This window comes from Lolium perenne, unplaced genomic scaffold, assembly GCF_019359855.2.
Source record: "Lolium perenne isolate Kyuss_39 unplaced genomic scaffold, Kyuss_2.0 unplaced10, whole genome shotgun sequence".
NCBI lineage: Eukaryota > Viridiplantae > Streptophyta > Magnoliopsida > Poales > Poaceae > Lolium > Lolium perenne.
The window spans coordinates 283,772-303,675 of NW_027248968.1; the positions used below are offsets into that span (position 1 = coordinate 283,772).

General features: G+C 43.5%; 1 protein-coding gene and 1 long non-coding RNA gene across 6 annotated transcripts in view; both read left to right on the forward strand.

Annotated features, from left to right (window-relative positions):
- LOC139829867 (uncharacterized) overlaps nt 1-19,904 on the forward strand; it is an 81,259-nt gene that overhangs the window by 36,348 nt on the left and 25,007 nt on the right. The window contains exon 1 of one of the 2 annotated variants that reach the window (XM_071824752.1): nt 4,677-5,145. The exons of the other annotated variant lie outside the window; for it this stretch is intronic. The gene's annotated coding sequence lies outside the window, so the exon portion shown is untranslated. Of the gene's footprint in view, nt 1-4,676; nt 5,146-19,904 lie in introns of those variants that run through there. 2 annotated transcript variants of the gene reach the window in all.
- LOC127320889 (uncharacterized) lies at nt 517-3,216 on the forward strand. Of its 4 annotated transcripts, XR_011750005.1 has the most exons (7): nt 517-738; nt 774-829; nt 897-1,061; nt 1,366-1,462; nt 1,692-1,789; nt 2,292-2,361; nt 2,832-3,216. It is a non-coding gene; the product is annotated as an uncharacterized lncRNA (long non-coding RNA). The 4 variants fall into 4 exon arrangements; XR_011750004.1 differs by having other exon boundaries at nt 774-1,061; XR_007863634.2 differs by having other exon boundaries at nt 520-829.

Consider the following 19,904-nt stretch of genomic DNA (forward strand, 5'->3'; position numbering starts at 1 on the left):
TTGATTCGTGGTGCTAAGTAATTTTTAGCTGGTGAAAAGCATATAATACTGTCTAAATTAATCTACATGGAAATTAAATCTGATTTCTCGGCTGACTTTACCATTCTCAATATATCATAAAAAAGTCGACGTTCTTAATAATTTGACCGTCTAATCAAGTGCTACAAAGTTAGTATGAGCCGAAGTGAATATCCGCTTGAAGATATACTAGTAGCTTGATTTATATAGTGGTGTTACACCAGTAGTGTAAACTCACTGGACTCGTGTGCGTGGATGTATGGTTGAATTCCAAGTTTGGAGCGTATATACTATGAAGCTAGCTCGATTGATTCAATTGAGCGTATACGTGAGCCAGGATGCATGCTGCTAAAAATCCTTTCATTTTTTGGACACTTGATCGATCTTATGGTAGGTGAGTAAAGTGACGAGAGAGAAATTCCAAAATTGGCAGAATCCCACGCTATCTGAAATTCCAAAATTCATATGAAAAAAAAGCCATCGAAATTATTGAGTTGGGCCAAGACGAGAGAACCTCATCTAGGTTTTGTTTTGGGCCAAACGAAGCGCATCCTCCAACTTCCCCTCGCCGCCGCCTCAACTCCGGCCGCCGCTCGCCGCCCACCCATCTCCCTCGATGCCGGAGGACATCCCCACCCACCAAATCCCCTCCATCCCGCTGTCCAACCCTTGCTCATCGCCTCCTGGACCCGCCGGCGCCGTCGAGTAGCACCGCCCGAGGCTCAAGCCGTCGCCGTCGAGGAGCACCGCCCGAGGCTCAAGCCGGCGCTGGACCTCCTCCATGGCGTCCGCGTCTACCTCTCCCTCCTCGGTCAAGTCCCGATCTCCGTTTCCTGACCTTGATTTTATTCCTATTGCTCATGCTCTGTCCCGTGCAGAAATTTTGGAGGGGGTCATGGCCGGCCTCCCCCATCTGCTGCTCTGCTGGTGACTGTGTGCTCGCCAGCACGGCCAAGGAGACGCCGACGACCACGCACCATGAGTCGGCGACCTGGACATGATCGTCCAGGAGAACCCGACCACGGCGACGCCCACAGAATAAGGTCCTCACCTTTCCCCCATCTTCCTGCCGTGCACGAACCTAGTTCTTCCCCACGATGACATTGTCAGTGTGCACCTCTCACACGTGAGCATATAGTTGTAAGAATGTCAGGCATTTCATTCTAGATGAGTGTGATAAGATGCTAGAGTCACTTGGTATGCTGCCATGCATCAGCTTTGCCATGACGTTGATTGTTGCCTAGTTCTCTCGCTGATTAGCCATGTGCTCGAGATGATATCTTTGCCCCTGATTCATGTAACTAGAGCTCGAAAATAAATTTTCCTTTTGTTTTTTGTATTTATCAGGGGAGAAGTGGAGCTGGAGCTTGTCAGGAGGTAGCGATGGCTGCCAGATCCGGCTGGAAGGATGCGGTGGCCTTCTTTTTCGACTCCGTGGGTTTAGGTGAGTCCACGGAAAGACTTGGCACTAGACTCCGTGGATTTATGATATAGATGACATAGTACATTCAAGTCTCCACAAGTCTTGTTTTTGACATGATGATCCGTGACACCATCAAGCCATGTTTGTATTGGTGTTTTACAATTCTATTGACATGTTAGACCAATTTCGAAATCTGATCCTTCTTGCTAAATCCGCCATAGCTGACCATCATGTTTTGTTCTTGTTCAAGGAAAATGAGGACTAAATGAGAGACACGTGTCGCAGCTGGAACCTGTGGCTGCAGGCCATCACTTGGAAGGAAGCTGGAAGACCCTGGGGACAAGCTTGGTCGGCTTCCTTTCTAGCGCCTTAATGAACTGGTTATGATGCATGTTATGTTGTATGCCCGGTATTGACCGGTGATGCGGAGATTTTCGTTGATTATATGTCTGTGTCACATGGGCTGTGTCGTATGCACCATTTTCTTAATTGAAGTATGATATTTGCTGTGTAGGTTTGGATGTCCAAAAAACAGGCAAGGTTTTGCCAAAATTTTGAGCACTCCCTTGCTAATTAATTTCGAACATCCTTGCTACTTAGTGGCTTAATGACTAGTTCTATTTATTAGATAAAATCACGCTGATCTTTGTAAACAAGTAGAAAGAAGTAATTGTTGACAAGTGCTAGATAGGAAGCAGAATCAATCATCGATAAGGATCTGTTGCCTTTCTTGGAAATTGTTTTAGCTTTATCAGTTCCGTGTGTAAATTAGAAGTTTGGAATTAGACCAGTTCCTGATTCCTGTAACTTGAGCTCCAAAATAATTTGGCTTTTCGTTTTTGTATTCCAGGGATAAGTGGAGCTGGCCCAGAGGGTAGCCATGGCCGGATCTCCCTTCTTCTTCGAATCCGTGGATTTAGGTGAGTACTCTGGTAGCCATGACACCAACTCTTGATTTAGTTGAGGCTGGTTTAGGACCATACCATGGCTATAAGTTGGTGTTACGAGAGTGTCACCTCTTATGTCCTTTCCATTTCTTTGAGATCATGCTATGCGTTGTTTTCAAGAGGCTGGTTGCACCTGTTTGAAGCTATCTGTTTAGATTAATGTTTGAAGCTAGAGGTAGAACCTGGAGTCACACTAAACCAAAATTTTCATATAATTTGGGCCGAACCTTGATCTTGAGTTACTATTATTAATGTGTCTGGTTACGCTTGTTTGGAGCTGATCTGCACTAAAGTGGCTAAGTTCCGATCCATATTTAGTGCCGGGATTATTATTGTTTTGCTTAGCTGATTCCTAAAATGAATTCTGTTAGGAAGCTCATTGATGCCTGTGCTGGATGTTCCTAGTTTTAATAAGAAAGAGTAACAAAACTTCCTTTTTTCAGCATGTAAAGAAAGAAGAGCAAGAAGGCTACAAAGAAGGACCTGCCCAGATCCTTTCACTTTCTGCATGTAATCTTCTTGGTGCTGTAGTTGGGAAGCGCGAACCAGGTGTCCCGTCGTGTGTAGTGCCGCTTTTCGGTCCTTGTAATATTCGGTAGTACTCGATGTTGTAAAATCCATTTTTTTAATGCTCCAGGCTTTGGAAGTTGTAACAATTTGGTAAATGTGCACGTGTGTGATGTTTGTTCCTAGCTTGCGTTTCTTTGCGTTAGACTTGTCAGCAAGGTTGGATCGTGTGGCTGTACGAACATTTATTCTACTACTATATTGTTTGATTTGTGGTCTGAATGTTGCAAAAAAGGAAAGGTCATGGCAAAATTTTGAGTACTATGTGTCTCAAATGGACCAGGTCGATCAGATGAGAAGGTACATTGGTCTGCGGAGGATGAATTAGTATATCACTTATCTTTCATTTGTGCATACAGAGGCAGCGTTGCTACCATAGATGCATACACGCACACATAGCGGGAAATAAGGGAAAATTGAGACCCCGTAATAATTGGATCGATTGGGATTTAATTAGTTTCCAAATATAGTGCCAAAATTTTCGTTTTGGGCTGAGCGGTAATCTCCACTATTCTAGCTGAAACGTACCACCTAAAGAATGTACTTTGACCCAGATGAAACATCGATCCCTCCAGCGATCCACCCATACCATGCTGCCGTGAAAGTCACAAGGTACTTTGGTCTGAAGGGCAGATCCTGCATATTGATGATCAAATGTCAGCATACCAAGCACCAGACTTCACAAGGCTACAGAGTTAAAGACTGTTTGGAATATTTTAAAAACACTTGGATGGATTTCAAATCTTATTGAACTGGACGGCCGCGACGATTATTAGGTGGAGGGCAGCCATGGGCCATCAACAAACAAAGGTTTAGCAAAACATGATTGGTGATCATGGTTTAATCTGGAAACTTTGAGGTTCGTAACGATTATTAGGTTTCCTCCTCTCGCCCGCGTGTGGCGACGTGGGGAAACCCTAGATAGCTGCCGCCACCAGCCCCCCTCCTTCCTTCTCCCGCCGCTGCCATGGGGCGTGGCCGGGCTCTGCCTGGTCGTTGCCGGCGGCGGTGGGGCCTGCTTGTCCCCTGGCGGGATGGATTGACGCGGGAAGGATCCTCCCCAGTTAGGTGTGGTGCGCTCGCTGGGCACCACGGCGTGCTGGTTGCTCGATGAGTGGCGGCATGAGCGGTGCGCCCGTCGTCGTGAGCGGCAGCGCGCCTAGGACATCGGCGGCGCGGCGGACGGTGACCTAGGCGCCAGTCTGGGGCGGCGTCCTTGTGATGGTGGTGGTGGCCGTTGGCGATGGGCCATGCCAGCCAGCGGTGGAGGTGCGAGGTGGGATGGACCAGATGGGTGCAAGCCCTAGGTCGGACTTCTCCTTTCCCAGTGTGTGATCTTGGTTGTCGCCGATGGAGGGTCGACCGGTTGCAACGCGTCTCGCAGTGTTGCCTCGGCCGGCCTGGGATTGTCGGCGGCGTTGCCTCGGTCATCGGCAGCTAAAACATTTTGGCAAGTTATTACTTTAGCCACACCCCAAATTAATTATTTACCCGGATTACTTGCTATAAACTGGGCAGTTGATTGGGTAAAAACAAATACTAGTGGTAGTACTACCCCATTCCATCAATAAATTTTGTGCCCGTAATTAATTTCCAGGATGGCTCTCCCCTATAAACTAGGAAGTTGATTGGGTGGGGAAAACAACTCACCCCTAAAATCACGACACATTAATTCTAATTCTATATATATACTTCCAGATTTTGTTTTGTGTGTTGCTTCCTCCTTGATCCGTGGGATTAGCCATTGCAAAGCTGAGCAAAACTCGAGCCCACCCACCGAAACAAAATCGCTTCCTCCCTCCCACCGAACCCATTTGCGCCGCCGGCAACTCCTCTCCCCGCCGACCACCTCCCCGGAACCCCCTCTCTCTATCCCACCCATTGGAGCCACCCAAATCGGGCACCCCCTGGAGAAAGCTTCGGCCTTTTTCCTCCATGGCGGGCGGCGGCGCGGCAGATGATTTTGGTGAGGCGGAGCGAAGATTGGGCGTCACCGGCGGAGGAGCAGGAAGTCCACGACGACGGTGGCGCCCCTGCAGCGGGTGGTGGTGACCGCGGCGGCTCCGCGCGGGGCAGATGCGACCCTGGCCTTCACCGACGCCTCCGATGGCAGCAGCCACGGCGGGATGCTCGTGGTGGGGGACAGAGAGGCGGTAGCAACCAGTAGAATCAGTCCTAGCTGGAAGGGAGATGTCCTATGATTTATTTGGCATCTCAAGGTCGAAATTTTTCTCTGTCTGCCTATGATTTATTTGGGTGCTGAATATTGTTACTAGTCAAGTGTTGTGCAAATCGTTGATGCATGTGGTACCGAAAAAGAATGATTAAATAGTTTTGCTCGCCTGCTCTGGGGCCACATACTGTATTTGTTCAAATACAAATAGAATGATTAAGTAGTTTTCCTTGTCTGCTTAATGCATCTGTGTGGTCACATATTGTATTTGCTGACATGCAAATTACTAATTTTGTTTTCTACATGGTAGTGCAGAAAGTAGTAGAGGCTAGAATATCTTCTCCATTTGGTGGTTCGATTGTTATACATTTGTGTTTTGCTTGCGCTGATATGAACTAAGACTTGCAGCGGATGATTTGTTAGTGCTACCTGGCTGAATCTATCGCAAAGTGCGTAGTGTTAATAATATCCATGCTTAATTCTGTAGCGAATTTGATGCATAAGGGTTCCTAGTATCTCAAGTTGGGCATCTGCTGTGTTTGATTTATGTGCATAATTTGTTCATTTTACTCCCATATTTTCTCATGCACATTGTGAGCCTGATGTAGATGATTCCATTGGTTCATGGTCTTTGATGCTCTGTATTGTACGTTTCTCTACCATGTGTGCTCCTGCTCTAGCCTCCTCGCTGTTCCGACCAAGACCTGAGAGGCGACAAAGCTGATGATCCAAGCATGCTGCTACTGCTCCTAGCCTCCACCGACAGCCCTTCTTCTGCCAAAGGGAGGAGAGCTAGTAAATCCCTCATTCATATCTATGTTTATTTTGTGTGTTGAGGTAGTAAGAGCTTGCACCTTTTTTAATCCAACACAGAATAATAATTTGAGAACATCGGATGCTTCATGAATTGCTTCATGCATGGGTTGGTGCAGTTAGGTCTGAGTGTATGCCTCCTAATTATGTTTGCTGTACATGTTTTTTACAATCTAAAATTAGAACAAAAAAGGAGAGCTTTGGAAATTATGACCGTGCTACTCAAATTGGTACATGCTATCTTTCAGGGTTTCCATTTTGCTATTTTTGTTTGCTGTAGATGTGTAGGCTTAGTAGTTGTGCTTCTTTTTTCTTTTGACTGTTTGCTGTTTGCTATGCATAGACAGTACTAAAAACTTGTTCATTTTCAGGTTCAAAGCTCATCGGAGGAGGAGGAACTGAAGAGAGCGACATTGGGAGGAGGCCTCGTAGGGGAAGCGTGAGGAGGAGGAACACCATTACAGCCTAATGATCACGACGCCGGCGACAAAAAGAATGTGTTGTATGGTGATCAGCTGACAAAGCAAGCCTCAAATCGGCAAGATTTTGCATCCCAGTGAATATAGAGTACGGAAGCTGATGTTAGTAATGTGGTATCCCAGTGAAAACAGAGCAAGGGAAAAGCTCAAGAGAACAATTCATAGGCCATTTAGAGTGAGGACCAATGCCATTTTTATGATTGCATCCCATATTGCACGTTTTTGTGAAAGATTTTGCACTCAGTTGCTGACTCACTCTTTGTGCACCATGTAGGAAATACAAGTGCTGAAAGAAAACAAGACTGTGGCCAAGAAGAACAGCATGCAGTACTGAAGGATGAAAATAAAAGAGTGATGGTAAGTTGAATGACTCAAGAGTGCATGACAACAGCTTCCAGATTTGTTAATCTTTGACAATTGATGGTTACACGTTGTTCTTTTTGAATGCACTACTATGATGCAGCAAACTGGAAGATGTCCTGATGGAAGGGGACGAGATAAACTAACTTGTGGAGATAAACAGGTGATCATTTCTCTATCCAAATCAATAAGTGAAATAATGTTTAGTAGTTGTTACGTTTTCCATTTGGAGGTTAATCTGTGTTGGTCTGTTACCAAATCAAAGCTTGTATGTTTGTTAAATGTGGTCTGTTGCTAAAGTAGTAGGGGCTGAACGCAGTACATAATAGAAGCTCCAAAATTTTAAGTAATAACAAAGCTTATCTTTTTGGACTAGAGATGTTTGTTTCTTTCCTCGGCAAAGCAACTTATGCAATTATCTGAGTGAATTCAAGTACTCCCTCCATCCCACGAAACATGTCAAAGGTTTGTCAAATTTTGGATGTATCTAGACACTAAATAGTAATAGATACATCCAAATTTTGACAAACCTTCGACATGTTTCGTGAGACGGAGGGAGTACTACTTTGGTGCAGAGATATGGCATTATTCAGTTATCGAAATGTTCATTTCCATTGGATGATTGTTTGATTCTTTTCATATCAGTGCTTGGTTTGGTTATCTCCCCTGAGTACTACTGGCTCTTTGGTGCTAGTTTGTATCGGGCATACCTGCGACAGCGTGTGTGCCATGGCACCTAGGTAACACAGTTTCTGTGCATGATTTGTTACTTGACAACCTGTATGCTCCAAAGGAAGAACATGTATATATATATTTTGCTTTAGTCCTGTGTTGGGAGTATTTTCTGGTTAATTTTCTTGCTGCTGCTTTTGTGGTGTACATGGAAATTTTATTCCTAAATGTGCGCATCCATACTGAGTTGCTTCTCTGATGAAGTGGTCTTGTGATCCCTACACTTGTGGGTTTTGGTGATCCCTATACTCTTGTATTTATTAAACTAGTTGTTTGGTCGAGTTGATGAATGTAAAGCTTAAACCTGGCTTGCATCGAATGTGAGCTGAATTAACCTGGAGCTTTTTGGAGCTGATCTGGACTAGTGGTTCAACAAAGTAGATAGATATTTTGTGAGTTATAAAGCCTGAATGCGTACTGTATTTGTCTCGGTTTTGTCAGTTACAATTTGTAGAAGAATGTGTTGCTGGCAATCTGTTTCACCATGCATGTACTGTCCTTGTTGCGAAAGGGCATAATTGGTTCATTTGCCGTTTATTATGATTGGCCTTATTGCCTTTTGTTACTTTTTTGCCCTCTGCACCATTAGAAGATGTAGTGCAAAATGTACAGATTACCTCTTTTAGCATCATTTTTTTGAAGCAGTAGCTGGGTTGGGCAGTTGAGATGGTGAAATAATGGTTAGTAACTGTAACCTTTCCCGGTTGGAGGTTAATCTTTGTTGGCCGTGTTGTGGTCTTGCAGGTTCCAGTTGGCAACGGAGGAGGCTGGAGAAGCATGAGGTTGCTGTGGTGGTGGTGGAGGTCTCTAGTTGGTGTAGATTACATGTTTAAGGTGAGCTTGTCTGGACGCGGCGGTGGTGTTTTTATACTATGTTTGGAATGTTAAACCTGGAGGTCGAGTTGTTTGTATTATTTCCGAGCCCTGCCGCCAAGTCGAGTTGTTTGTATTCTTTCCGTGCGAGTAAAGGAATCGGAATGGAGAGATGTGCTGCTGGCCCTGTGGTATAGAAGAAGTGTAGGTACAGTAGTACTAGCTAAATTTATCTGGGATGCAGGCTTTTTTTATTTTTGCGGGTACAGGCTTTTGTTTTTCGTCTGAATTGGTAAGTAAGGATCTATGCTGACCAAACATGAAAATATAGAATATAATCAAGTAAACATGAGTCAAATAGTTAATGCGGAAAACCCAAAGCAGGAACAAAAATCACAGGTGCATGACCATGACATTTCCACTTGGCGCTTCCGCTACTTCGTCGGAGAGATCCATGGAAACAAAAAAAAAGAAAAGCGGACGGCATTGTTCGCGATGTTGGCTGTGAGTGGTTAAACAAACTTTTACATTCAGTTCTAGTTAATTCACTTTTGGCCCGGATAACCTGCGGCCGCCCTGGTGGAGCGGATGATCGGCAGCATCGGAAAAGATTGGAGCTGAGCGAGAGCAAGAAGAAGACGAGACGGCGTGGGAGCTGCGGAGGCCTCCGGCGAGCTACTGCGGGTGAGACGAGGATCTGATCGCGGAGGAGCTGCTGTGCGTGAGATGAGGATCTGATCCCTGTGATGGCTCGCGGGCGGTAGTATGGGAATCGTGGTGGACGGCGGAGATGGTGGCCGGAATTTTAAATGTTGATGAAACTAGCGTAGCTAAATTTTAAATGTTTTATCCTCAAATCCCGGCTGCCGCCGGTTAGTCGGCCAGAATTCATTCGCAGCAATGGAACGTAGAGTAGAAAAAGAAAGGTCCATGTCAAGGGGAGCTAGGCACGCGCGGGTCGGTGCCAGAGGGTCAACGCACATGGACGGGACGGGACGGGACGGGAGCAGGGAATCGACGCGTCGCACTCGCACATGGATTGAGTTGACCAGGCTGTTTCTCTTGAGGGGCTGCTGCTTCTCCGGGGTTCCGCGTGAATGAAAAAAGAAAAAAAAAAAACACCAACACCTTCGGTACTCCCCTTCCCTGCTCCCGTTATCCGCTTCTCACATCGATCCGGTCTCCTTCTTGGCGCTGGGCTGGGCTGGGCTGACCCGCCGACTTGGGAGGGAACCCAGATGTTCAGTCTCTGTTGCACACGGGACGGGGGTGGATCAGCTCCCTCTTTACAGGCCTGCACAAACCATGAACGAGAAGCTAGCTAGTCATCAGGACAAATAAAATCGAGGAGCCCCGGAGCTGGCAGTGTACGTCGTTGCACGTACAGCTAGATCAAAAGAACAAACCGCGAAAGAATGGGATTAGAAACCAACACTATGCGCACAAGAGAACGTGGCTATATATATCACCCACATATGTGAGAAGATGCGAGTGATAACAGGGCCGGACGCGAGGAAATCACCTTGTGGTCACGACCGCCAGACGCGAGCACGGTGCACCTCCGGATCTGAGTTCCACAGCGCTGGTGTCATCGACGACACGGCCGGCGGCAGGCTTGAACCTAGCTTGGAGTCGACGGCGAAAACCCAGACTAGGCCACCTGATATGGACGCTACCGGTGCCGGGGAAGATGCCGCGTGGCTGGCTGGTATCGCTGTCACCGGCGCCGGGCAAGAAAGCCGCGAATGCACTGGATCTCCTGGTCACCGGTGATGGCGACGACCGTCGTGGAGTCGGGAAAGAAGGCTGGCCGCGAATCATGGCTGCTCCCGGTTTGCCTCAACGCTCCAAGAGGGAACGAGAGAGACTATGAGATTGGAGTGATAGCGCGCGCGGGTATACATTTTTAAAACTATTCCTCAACTGAACAACATTGTACTCCATTTGGAGTGACATCGCGCGAGAGAATACTGCATTTGTCAACTTCTCACGTCCATCTCTTGGCATATTTGTACTCCTGCGATGATTAGATACGACATTTCTTAAGAGCAATTTATATTCTCTACAATTCCCTTGCACGCTATTATTTATTGATAAACTTACGAGTCAACTTGGCAGTACTACTAATTTTGTTTGTTCATACAACGTCCTTAGCCTTTCACTACTATTAAGTAATCAATCATCTAGTACCAATTTTCGAAGTTTTCGCCAAGAACCTTCAGCACATGTTGTTCCGTAAACTCCACATGATGCTCATTTCTTTTTGACTCTTACCATATGCATCAAGTTGACAATCTTAATTAATCGCGTATGTTAATATGGAGCTTAGCCACCATTCGTCACAAGGGAACCAATCATCTATCCTTTTTTTTTTTTTTGCATTATTCATTGACTGACTAGACCTAGTTTGTCTGCCCAGGAACACGAACCCAAGAAGTCAAGCTATTTGGGCTGGGATGGGAAAACCAACGTGTGGTTGGATGGTTAGGAGAGCAATGATACCCTCAATCCACCAAAGTTTAAACCTCAGGTTTGACACTTTGGTGTCTCATTAAAAGGCAGAATATTCTTCAGTGGAAGGCGACATTTCCGTCGACAGCGAGATGCCATCTTAAAACCTATTGCCATCATATTCAGTGACAAATATCCTCATTACAAATGTTTGGTCTGTCATGTATTAAGGTAAGTAGGTGACATATTGGTTTTTTTTGTCACGTATATCATGCATGCATGACGGTATCAACTCGCGTCATGGTTAACCGTCACGGATAATCCTGTTGACGAAATTGAATTCGTGGTACATGAGTCCGTCATTAATGGTGGGACCCGATTGTCAATGTTAATGTACAAAAGCATAAACTAGTTTAAGAAATAGGCAAAAAAGAGGCCCATCAGAGTTTCGAACTAGGGTTGTTTGAAGTGGCTACCGTTATGCTACCATCCGTTTGCGTTGATATTTTCTTACATGATAACTTTTATCTATTTATTTATGGCAATATCAGGCAATGATATAATAAATGTTAAGCGAAAACCCCTTTTAGAGCCTAGCTACACATAGGACTTTATCCAGGACGTCCATGTGCAAGAAGATTGGTCAAACTAGTGTATTCAAGTCACGTATTTCACATGAAGGAGATCATTCTGTCTCTAGTAAATCCAACCGTGGCACATGACAGACTCACTGTGATCATGCATCAATGCATCCAACAGGACACTGTGCCTCTACCCATATTTAAATTTCAGAGTTTAGACCGCACCTACAATACACCATGCACATAATAATATAAACAATGCTCAAATTAGCACTAGTTCTTATGGTTCATGATTTTTACAAGGACCAATACTGATTTGATTCCATAAGTAATAAACATTGACTAAAGTTAGCACAATAATTCCAGATTTTGATTATTAACATGTATAGATGGTGAAAAAATGATTTTGATGTTCATAGACTTAACTTAGCACACAATTCCTGATTTTGATCTCAGTACACATCATTGGCACAAACTGTAAACTAGATACAAGGTCTTAAAAAATGATCACATGTTGACAATAGAAAATAAGCATATGATCATTTTCATTAGCCATGTTAATACATGAGTTTGTTCTTCATCAAAAAAGATGGACACATTCACGCGAAAATTAGATACATCACAAGTTGCAGATGTCAAAATCAAAGAAAATGAATCGGACAATGTTGGACAACACGGAGCCACATGAGCCCAGGCACAGCCATCCTCCGTGCATCGCAGGAAATGGCGTCGCCGGCCACCAACAAATGGGTGCATGAATGGTCAGCAGCTGACTGTAGGATAATCACGGTGCATTTCTCCTCTAACGATGTCGATGACAAAGTCAGATACGGTGATGACATCGACCGGAGCGGCTTCGACAACATGCAATAGATCTGGGTTTACGTTTGAATAAATTCCATTGAAATTTGTAATATATCATAAAATTTAATGAAACTCATTAAAAAAATAAACCATGTTATGCTTTTAAGGAGCTTTAAGAAAAATTCATGATAATAAAAAATAAATATATATGATAGTGGTAATTAATATTATCTATTAATTAAAAGGAGTGAAAAAATCATTTCCATACACTTCCCTTTTCCTAGTATAGTACCTCATTTACATAATTAAAATGCTTTCCATGGTATACTTATCCTTGATATATGAGGAGGAGCGTATTCTGAGTCTAATTTAGGTACATGTTAAACACGCCCTTAAGAATAAATATAACTTTTTTCCATGCATTCCTCTATAAATAAAATATATACCACCTATCTTAAGCATCTAAAACGACACAATTGCAGGGGCCGGAGAGCTGCATCCTACACTTACTGGATCCGAGGAATCCTGATTTCCCCGGAGATGATAGAAGGTAATAAGGGGGAGTGTGTGTGTCTGCTTTAACGAGCGAACAAGTGTCCGTGTCGACGCGAGGGGTATTTTCTAAAAAAAGATTTATAACATGACATAAGTTGTACTAGAAAGCTTAACCATCCTCTATTTCGCCAGGGAGGGACTATGTATCTATGGTGCGCTTTTAAGGAGCTTTAATTTTTTTTAATGAAAATAAAAAGTAAACATATGCTAACAGTAATTAATATTATCTATCTATTAAAAGAAGGTGAAACAAATCCTTTTCAAACACTTCTCTCTTACTAGTAGTTCCCCCTCCCTCTCGAAAAGGATGTCACAAATTTATTTAGATTTGGATGCATCTATACACTATATCGTGCATAGATACGTCCAAATCTAAATACATCTGCGATATCCTTTTTTGGGATGGATGAGATTTAGATGATTAAAATGCTTCCATGGTAAAAGTTTATCCTTGATATAATACAACCCAAAAAAGTATTGTGACTGTTAATTTGGTAAGTGTCAAACACGCCCTTATGAATGCAATTTTTTTTGCATCATGTTCTCCTATAAAATGTACCACCTAGCCTAAGCATTCAACTCCCATCGATCACTTATACCATTGAGAATTCACTTGGTGCTCCACCAAATAACGAGATGGGCAAGAAAGTTTTCTTCCTCTTGGTCATCCTTCTCATCGCCTCCGGTAAGCATTGAGATTTTGTTCAAAGTTTCTTTGAAGATTTTGATATTGCCAAATGGATTTAGTTCAAATGTTATTTGGTGCATACATACAGTCGAGACAACGAATATGATGGTAAGGGGCGTGGTGCTGTGTGACGTGCCAGAGCTGAATTGCATGTTCAAGTGCTATAAAGGGTCTGGCAAGTGCCTGCGGTGTTGCCAGGACCTCGGCCTCATCCATGGTTATTGCAGCCTCTTCCGTTGGGACCTCTGCTACTGCTGCAAAAACTACACGGACATCGCAGGTTCCACCCACCACCGACAGCAGCTGCAGACAGACGCCCCGACACCTACTCCTCACTTTCTTTATGCCTGATCATGTTCAGTTCGCATCTTCTACAAATTTACATGTTATACAGAATACTTGTTGAGTTCGATTACGAGAATAACGAAATTGAAACCCGAAAACATCAAATGTAGCCTGATTTTGTTTTTTCCTTTTTCAAACTTCAAAATTTCTAATTTTAAAGTTTCAAAAAAATTCGAAAAAATATGTAGACATAGAGAATGTTGAAACCTATCGGCGTGTAAATTTTTAGATTGAAATACATCATATATTGTCCTTAGTAAAAATAACAAAGTCTTACAAAATGACGAAATCTAGATTTTAGTGTACTGTTCACCAATGCTGAAATCAAGATTTGTTATTTTTTCTGAGACCAAAATACAACATATTTCAATATGATAATTTACACACCAATCGATTTTAACATTCTCTGCGTCAACATATTTTTTTCAAAAAATATTAACATGTTTAAAATGAAATTTTCGTAGGTTCAAAAAGTGGCCTACATGTAGCTCGAGCTACAAAATTCCATTCTCAATTGAAAGAAGTTACCCAGAAATTCAAGCTAGACCTCTTTGTAGTGCCACAAAATATCCCTAAAAGTAAAGAAAATTACAAATTGGTACTTGGACCACCTAGCGAGGAGTACATACACTAGCACAACCCAAGGCGCGCCACTGTCCTCGCCCCTCCATCGCCAGAGCCGAGCAAAGCTTGTCGTAGTAGAGCTTGTTGTGGTAGACAGACGAGATGTCGTCGTGCTAAGGTCCCAAAGAACTAGCACACCAGAGCAGCAACCATTACCAATGATGACAACCGTAGATGGAGAGACTGACATGAAACCACACTAGTAAACACGAAAACCGACCGGATCCCAGGAGATCCGATGGGCACACAACACCACACGCCCTCGTCGGCGCTAGATGCACCACCGGAGCGAGGATAGGACGGAGAGGAGCTTATTCTGACTTTAAGATGTAGCCGCCGCCTCACCATCCCGAAAAAAATAATGAAAAGCAAACTAAATAAAGAATGAAAACTCCCCGCCAGGCGAGGGACCGTGGTCCGCCACACCTCCAAGGCCTCAAGGCCATGGAGGCGCAGCGGACCGGGATGACGGAACCATAGATGGGTTTTGTGGCTTCCGCCGCCTTCTGATTGCCTCTCCTTGGAGGTACCGGTTCAGTATTGTGCTCCCAATCGCTACATGTTTTATTTAAATTTGTTTACCATATAATTCGAGGACTAGTTGCTAGAAAATATATCTAAAATAACGTGGTGTGAGAGTACTATTGTTTTCTTTAGATCGCATGGACATTTAAAACTAAACTCTAGCATAATTATTTACCATTAAAGATGTTCTAATTGATAAACTTGGTAAGACTGATCATCCATGAGCTGGAAAAGTAGAACAACAAGATTTCCGTGTGAGCCTCCACCACATGTCATATAACCCCTCTACTCTTCCCAGTTGCGCAACGCCTGGAATGTGTAATTGTTACGCCTGGAAGTTTCCAACTAGATGCTAGACCATAGAATATTTGGCTAATGCCGAAAAGTTGTTGCATTCGATGCTAGGGCGGAAATACACCAGCTCACACTAGCATGCCCTCGTGCACCCTTGACGCCGGGGGCGATACGCCGCAACTCTCATCGAAGGAGGCTATCAGGAAGTGCGATACACATGACAATCCAGGAAGCACTCTTTGAGACTCGAAGCCTCGGTTCCTCGGGAGGAACCCCGTCGGAGGTTCCGGCAACTATGGGCCGCTCCAGATTGGCCTGACCCCCCTAGAGCCTCGTGGATTCACAGCTCGCCACCATGGGCAAACTAACGAAGAATGAGAAGCATAGGTACAAGGGTAAGGGATAGATGAACATGAAATAGTGTAATAATTGATAGATTTGATTGTTTTTATTCAGTCGGCCATCACCTCTCACGTATATATGAGGCGGCTAGTCTTCCCGTACAAATAAGGGTCTCCTTTGCACTTTCCATATAATAAAAAGACACTAGTTTCCGTTCAAAAATCCTAGATATCCCGCTTCTCGTCCTGGCTCTCGAAAAATACTTGTGCGAACAACTCTCGTGTTTATCACTTTACCATCAAATAACTGCATCTTGGATGGAGATGCTGCAAAAATAAAACTTGTGCGAACAACTCTGGTGTTTATCACTTTACCATCAAAGGTTGTATTGATAGGTCTTTAGGTAAATATTCAACTTCCAGTTGGATCCGTCAGACACGAGACTTGGTTACTCGGATTTGTCATGGCTCTATGGGCTAGACTTTTGTTCTGGGGTGTGTTGTGTAACTTTACATGCCTTATCTTCAAATATTAGGTTTTTTAGGGCGAGTGTTGTAAAGATCCTGTTTGCAATTTGTACCTGTCACCTGTTACTGTAATGGAATACCACCTTCTTTGTGCAAAAAAAAAGTGCAAGAAGATTGGTCAAACTAGTGTATTCAAGTGACGTATTTCACATGAAGGAGATCATTCTGTCTCTCTAGTAAGTCCAACCGTGGCACATGACAGACTCACTCTGATCATGCATCAATGCATCCAACAGGACACTGTGCCTCTACCCATATTTAAATTTCAGAGTTTAGACCGCACCTACAATACACAACCCAAACCAACAAACAATACAATACACCATGCACATAATAATATAAACAATGCTCAAATTAGCACTAGTTCTTATGGTTCATGATTTTTACAAGGACCAATACTGATTTGATTCCATAAGTAATAAACATTGACTAAAGTTAGCACAATAATTCCAGATTTTGATTATTAACATGTATAGATGGTGAACACATGATTTTGATGTTCATAGACTTAACTTAGCACACATTTCCTGATTTTGATCTCAGTACACATCATTGGCACAAACTGTAAACTAGATACAAGGTCTTTAAAAAATGATCACATGTTGACAATAGAAAATAAGCATATGATCATTTTCATTAGCCATGTTAATACATGAGTTTGTTCTTCATCAAAAAAGATGGACACATTCACGTAACCGCACGTCAAGAATTGAGAGTCACAGCGAAAATTAGATACATCACAAGTTGCAGATGTCAAAATCAAAGAAAATGAATCGGACAATGTTGGACACACACGGAGCCACATGAGCCCATGCACATAGCAATCCTCCGTGCATCGCAGGAAATGGCGTCGCCGGCCACCAACAAATGGGTGCATGAATGGTCAGCAGCTGATGGTAGGATAATCACGGTGCATTTCTCCTCTAACGATGGCGATGACAAAGTCAGATACGGTGATGACATCGACCGGAGCGGCTTCGACAACATGCAATAGATCTGGATTTACGTTTAAATAAATTTCACTGAAATTTGAAATATATCATAAAATTTAATGAAACTCATTAAAAAAATAAACCATGTTATGCTTTTAAGGAGCTTTAAGAAGAATTCATGATAATAAAAAATAAATATATATGATAATGGTAATTAATATTATCTATTAATTAAAAGGAGTGAAAAAATCATTTCCATACACTTCCGTTTTCCTAGTATAGTACCTCATTTACATAATTAAAATGCTTTCCATGGTATACTTATCCTTGATATATGAGGAGGAGCGTATTCTGAGTCTAATTTAGGTGCATGTTAAACACGCCATTAAGAATAAATATAACTTTTTTCCATGCATTCCTCTATTAATAAAATATATACCACCTACCTTAAGCATCTAAAACGACACAATTGCAGGGGCCGGAGAGCTGCATCCTACACTTACTGGATCCGAGGAATCCTGATTTCCCCGGAGATGATAGAAGGTAATGAGGGGGAGTGTGTGTGTCTGCTTTAACGAGCGGACAAGTGTCCGTGTCGACGCGAGGGGTATTTTTTTTTAAAAGATTTATAACATGACATAAGTTGTACTAGAAAGCTTAACCATCCTCTATTTCGCCAGGGAGGGACTATGTATCTATGGTGCGCTTTTAAGGAGCTTTACAAAAAATTAATGAAAATAAAAAGTAAACATATGATAACAGTAATTAATATTATCTATCTATTAAAAGAAGGTGAAACGAATCCTTTTCAAACACTTCTCTCTTACTAGTAGTTCTCCCTCCCTCTCGAAAAGGATGTCACAAATTTATTTAGATTTAGATGCATCTATACACTATATCGTGCATAGATACGTCCAAATCTAAATACATCTGCGAAGGATGGATGAGATTTGGATGATTAAAATGCTTCCATGGTAAAAATTTATCCTTGATATAATACAACCCGAAAAAGTATTGTGACTATTAATTTGGTAAGTGTCAAACACGCCCTTATGAATGCAATTTTTTTGCATCATGTTCTCCTATAAAATGCACCACCTAGCCTAAGCATTCAACTCCCATCGATCACTTGTACCATTGAGAATTCACTTGGTGTTCCACCAAATAACGAGATGGGCAAGAAAGTTTTGTTCATGTTGGTCATCCTTCTCATCGCCTCCGGTAAGCATTGAGATTTCGTTCAAAGTTTCTATGAAGATTTTAAAATTGCCACATGGATTTAGTTCAAATCTTGTTTGGTGCATACATACAGTCGAGACAACGCATATGATGGTAAGGGGCGTGGTGCTGTGCGACGTGCCAGAGCTGAATTGCATGTTCAAGTGCTATAAAGGGTCTGGCAAGTGCCTGCGGTGTTGCCAGGACCTCGGCCTCGTCCATGGTTATTGCAGCCTCTTCCGTTGGGACCTCTGCTACTGCTGCAAAAACTACACGGACATCGCAGGTTCCACCCACCACCGACAGCAGCTGCAGACAGACGCCCCGACACCTACTCCTCACTTTCTTTATGCCTGATCATGTTCAGTTCGCATCTTCTACAAATTTACATGTTATACAGAATACTTGTTGAGTTCGATTAAGAGAATAACGAAATTGAAACCCGAAAGCATCAAATGTAGCCTGATTTTGTTTTTTCCTTTTTCAAACTTCAAAATTTCTAATTTTAAAGTTTCAAAAAAATTCGAAAAAATATGTAGACATAGAGAATGTTGAAACCTATCGGCGTGTAAAATTTTAGATTAAAATACATCATATATTGTCCTTAGTAAAAATAACAAAGTCTTACAAAATTTGACATACTCCCGAGCGCATGGTTCCACGTGCGATAAGCGCGGCTGGGCGAGGGCGAAGGTAGCGGCCTAGCGCACGGGAGCAGGCCAGCGAGGCGCTACCGTGGTCAACCGGGCAGTGGGGCCACGCGGTCAACCGGGCAGCTGCCTCGCGCGCGGAAATCGCCAACAATCCATCACACATGGAGGCATGCTATTAATTATCCGTCGCGTCACATGCCCTCTAATCCGGGCCGGCCCTCCTTCTAACCGCGCGAGTCTCGCTCGCTTAATAATCTGCGACATCTCTGCTCCACGTCACCGATCCGTGGCCTAAACCATCTCCGCCCTTCATCCCGGGCGCCGGTGCTCATCCAGCATAGATCCCATCCATCCTTTCCGTTTCCCGCTCCAAAACAGGGTCCTTCATTCATCTATAAAAGAAGCCCATGGTCGTCGCCGCGGACGGCAGCGCGTGCCGTGACTTATGACTTTGGACTTTGGCGACGGGACGGGACGGAGGCGCCACCATGCCGCGCGCCGGAGTGTGTGGCCGGACGCCGGCGTACGTGATCCTTCACCGGCACCCCCTTTCAATTCCTCTCCCCATCCGTGTCTCCCTAAAGCCGTTCTTTCTCTGGCTCGTGCTCCGCATAGCTGCCGTCGGTGCTGACCGACGCGCTGGTAGTTCCTGCGGTGCTATCCTGCAAATGAGATAGGAAATTTCAAGATTAATTAAGCCAATTTATGATTCTCTCCGAAACTAACAACAATTCAGGCCTTGAACATCATGGCTGGCCTGTAGGTGCAAGGATAGCAATATCGTCAAACAGATGTATTATTTTCCCATTCTTGCTTTTTATGGTTATTATGCAGTTCCGTAAAAGAACACCGTACACTGATAATCCAAAAACCGAGACAGAAGTAGCAGAAGATGATCTTCATATTTTCTCCAACTCAAAGGATCAAGTCTTACCAGGGCAATGTGATCTTAAAGTAGATGAGGAAAAAATAGATGAACTTGCACAGGAAATCCAACCTGAAATCCTTCGGTTTACAGAAGCAAGCATCCATCATTCCCC